The sequence below is a fragment of the Prionailurus viverrinus genome, chromosome B1 (genome assembly GCF_022837055.1).
Source record: "Prionailurus viverrinus isolate Anna chromosome B1, UM_Priviv_1.0, whole genome shotgun sequence".
Classification (NCBI taxonomy): Eukaryota; Metazoa; Chordata; class Mammalia; order Carnivora; family Felidae; genus Prionailurus; species Prionailurus viverrinus.
In genome coordinates this window covers 12003684-12008282 of record NC_062564.1, presented here as the reverse complement: position 1 = coordinate 12008282, position 4599 = coordinate 12003684, and the positions used below count along the sequence as shown (strand labels likewise).

The window sequence follows — 4599 nt, the reverse complement described above, 5'->3', positions numbered from 1 at the left end:
CCCTCTGGAATAGCTAGGGAAAGGGGATAATAAAAGAAACTGGGTAAGCCAAATGTCAGCTCTCCTACAACTGCTTTATTCCTACAGAATAAAGAAATTTTAGTTTGTCTTACTCCAGAGCTCATTCCCTTCTATCAGACAACACATGGAAATAGAGTGTGTGCATGTGGTCTGTGCCTATGTGTTTGAAAATAATTGAAATTTATGATATACAGAGAAGATAAGAAATTTCCTGAGAGTAAAAAGCATTTACATACCAGGTTTTGAAAAATGAGCCATTGCTTACATGCCACCTACTTTTATTCTTATACACTCAGGTCTTTGAAGAATCATTTACACTCAAGACTCGGTATGACGGCTACATGGTTATCACTCCAATACGCCTATCTTGATCTCTTAACTCTATTTGAATTCCAAAATTCCAACTGGTTGTAGGAAGTTTCCAAGTGAATTGCTCATAATCCCAAATTCCACACATCTGAAACTATGCCCCTGCTGCCAAAATCATCTCCAAACTTCTTATACCCTTTCCATGATGCCGTTATTCTCACAGACCTGGATCCAAAAGTAAAGCCACATTTGATGCTTCAGTATACTTCATCCGTAATGTTCAAACAATCTGTTCTTTTGCCAATGTATTCACTGGTATTCACCAGGCAATGTGTTAGGTGCTATGACTATAATGAAAGCTGGCTTAACACATCACAGAGTCAATATGTTGCTTCTCTTCAGGTCCTCATTTCAACAAACCTGTATTATTGCAAAATGTTTCACTTCCTTTTATCCACTCCACATACTAATAAGAACCAACTTTCTAAAAGACTGCATCTATTATGCTTGTCTCAATTTCAATGCATTACAGAGTGTCATAGTACCAACTGTTTTGACCTGACATTGCTATTCCATCCCATGTAATGAAAAATTAGCTTTAGTTGGAGAGACGTCTGGCCTTTGTCCTCAGCTCCTGGCAGGTGATCAGTAAGCTCCTGGAACATCCCGCCTCACAGGAGAGTCTCTGATGCCTGGCAGCTATGACCACAGGGCAGTGTAACAATGTGACTTGTAATAAGGCTTTGAGACAGGACATGTAGATTCCAACTCCATAGGAACTGGGGACTAAAGGTATTAGCTCCAACCTCCAAGAAGGGCTGGAAACCAAAGGTCAGCCATATAATCAGTATATGAGAGAGTGTCACTAAAAACTGTAGACACCAAAGACTTGGGTAAGTTTCCCTGATTGGCAATTTTCTATGGGTACTGTCACTTGCAGTGGCTTGAGAGGATGCAACACTATCCACGACCTCTCTACAGGGAGGACAACTAGAAGCTCCATGTTTGGATGGATCCCTTCTTTACTGTGCTCTACGCCTCTCCTTTGGTGGTCATCTGTAACCTTTCCCTGTAATAAAAGTAACTGTGGATATAATAGCTTTCAATGGGTTTTGTGAGTCTTTCTACTGAATTATTGAACCTAAAAGTAGCCACAGAGACCCCTTAATTTGTAGCCAGCTGGTCAGAAGCGAGCATGGTCCCGAGGACTTTTCAACTTGAGACTCGTGTTTGAAGGGAAGGTAGTCTTAGGCAGACTATTTTCCCTGGCTGTGTGGTTTGCCCAACTAATTGTACATCCTTTCCGCAAACTCATGGTTTTCCAACCCAGGCTCATCTGCTCTATACTTTACTCTTGCCTTTACTCTTAATGTTTCCCTCTTAGCCTGGATTATTTCTGACTCTCTTCCTCTCTCTCCAAATCTTTCAAATCTTCAAGGAGAATATCAAGTATGGTCTCTTTCATGAAGCCTTTTTTTTCCCCCACCAGACTGAAATGTACATGTATGCTATTTCAACTAGCAGGCAAGCTTTTCATCTCATAGGTTGTGCTTTGCTTTTCGTGAATTGTAATTTGACCCCATTAGAATATAAGCCTCCTAAAATGAGGAAATTCCTTAATCAGTTACAGAACCATCCTTCCCACTCCCCAAAAGGTAGGTGTTCTACCAGTAATAATGACTTGACTTCATGTTTGTAAGTACCAAGTGAAGCATGCCTACCTTCTGTCCAGGAATGTGTCTACTCACACATGCAATCATTTCCCATCAGAAAGGATTCCTGTTAATAAGCTAGATTTAATAGAAAAAAAAATATTTCCTTGCATCACCCTCCATGACCCCAGAAAAGAATTAAAAGGTTCTTTTAATTTTCCTCTAAAGATTACTGTAAGCAAACTAATGGAAACTACCTAACCGAGTTTCCTTTTATAAAATTTACTATATATTTGCTTCACTGCAAGCAAGGACAGCTCAAGAGCAACACTAGCACTGACCGACCAAGGACTGAAACCAGCCCCTCTCTCAGGCTCCACCTGTTCTGCATAAGGCACTATTATAAGTGCTTCATAGAGGGCTGTGGGTGTGCGCGCGTGTGCGTGCATGTGTGTGCATGAATTTAACTTCGTCTTACAAACATCTATAAGGGAAGTGCTACCATTGTCCTCATTTTACAAACGGGGAAACCGAGCACAGAGAGTTTAAATAACTTTCCTGTGGTCAGACAGCTAGTAAATAATAGAATTGAGATTCTAACCCAAGGAGTGTGGGGACATCACTCGTGCTGCAATTGCTTCTACTTCCTAAACACTGTGTGTTTGGAGGACAGCTGCACGCTGCTCACATAGAATCATGCAAACTTGCTGAATCTCTTCACCATATAACGGTAACCCTTCAAAATGAAAGTTTAACTACAACCTGAGAACACTTATTTTTCCTGTGTGGAGGCATCCCGATAGGACTTGTCATTAATGCAAGTGTATGAGGTAAATATCAGTATCAGATGAGAGAAATAAAAGCAAAAACAAAAAAAAACCAAAACAGATGATCTTATTCCATGCCAGTTGGGAGAAAGTGGGAGAAAAAGTAAAAAGAGCAAGAGAGACAGAATGAGTAGAATCTTCTGGAACCCAACTGCAACATTTTTTATATGGTAGGTCATTTAAAGCTTCTATTACTGTTACTCATACTCTTAAGTGGACAGATGTTACAAATGGCAGGAATACGGTTGTTTTGTTGTTGTTTTTGGTGAAAAAAGTTATATTTAGATTTAGCAAGCTGGACTCAGTCTAGATGATCCCACTTTTGTTGGCAACATCCAAAGCATTCTAGTCAGTAGCCAGTCAAACATATGCCTTCTTCTCTCCATCAGGCCTGATAAGGGTGTTGACTTTGGCCACATCAGTGTCACAGAGCTTCTTCTCAGCCTTTTTGATGTGATGCTTGCTGGTGCTGACATCCACAATGAACACAAGTGTGCTGTTGTCTTCTATCTTCTTCATGGCTGACTCCGTAGTCAGGGGGAACATGATGATGGCACCGTGGTCAAGCTGCTTTCTCCTGGGAACACTCTTCTGAGGATAATATGGTCTGCCTTCGGAGATGCATTGTCTTGGGTTGGGGGAAGGTAGGTGATGTGCAGATCTTCTTTTTTGTGTGTGACTAGTGAATGCCTTTCAGCCCCTCTTTTTTGGCTTTCCTTTGGCTTCAGCTTTAGGAGGAGGCCCGGGCTTCCTCCTTCACCTCTGGGGCCATCTTCGTGAAAAGGCAGGCATGAGTATTTCACCACGTTTTGAATGTGTAAATGTATACATATGTATGCTCCCAGGTTTTTTGGTTGCTTATTTTTCCTATATTGTTTTTCTATAATTAATAGAATAATTTAACAAGAAATGTGTTCATTTTGACATTAGTTTGGTTAGATAAGGCCAATTTTTATTCATTATTATTTTTTAATTTTTGTTTAATGTTTATTTTTTGAGACAGAGAGAGGCAGAGCATGAACGAGGGAGGGTCAGAGAGAGAGAGACAGACATAGAATCCGAAGCAGGATCCAGGCCCTGAGCTGTCAGCACAGAGACTGACGCGGGGCTAAAACTCACTGACCGTGAGTGAGATCACGACCTGAGCCGAAGTCGGACGCTTAACTGACTGAGCCACCCAGGCGCCCTGCCAACTTTTTTTTTTAAATAAAACTTTTCCAAATGAACTTGAGAGATCTACAAAATTAATGTTTTAAAGCATACACACATAAGATGCTCTAATTTTCAGAGGTCTTACCTTTTAATTACTAGTAAATTATCCCTTACAATGCTCTCAAGATTCAGCTTTATAATGAGTGCTGTAACATCAAAGTTTTGGATGTTTCTTTAATTTACATATTCAGAGAGAAAACAAATTTCATTGATACCTGGTATATGAGGCCAGTCAACATATTTTGGAATGTTGGCATTACAGGTCATACCTCAGAGGTACTGTGGGTTCACTTCCAGACCACCATAATAAAGTGAATATTGCAACAAAGCCAGTCAATTTCTGTTCAGTTCCCCATGCATATAAAAGCTATGTTGGTCTGCTAAATGGGCAATAACATTTCATCCAAAAAAACAATATTCCAACTTGAATTTAAAGCATACTTTGCTGCTAGAAAAATGTTAAAACCATCATGTGAGCACTCAGCTAGTCCTAATCACTGATCATAAATCACCATAACAATATAATAATAAAGTGTGAAATATTGTGAAAATTCCCAAAATGTAACAAAGAGACATGA

The 4599-nt window shown here is 39.9% G+C and overlaps 1 pseudogene; it reads right to left on the bottom strand.

Annotated features, from left to right (window-relative positions):
- Positions 1-3115: 3115 nt before the first annotated feature.
- LOC125163907 (60S ribosomal protein L23a-like) lies at positions 3116-3581 on the bottom strand (annotated as a pseudogene).
- Positions 3582-4599: the final 1018 nt, after the last annotated feature.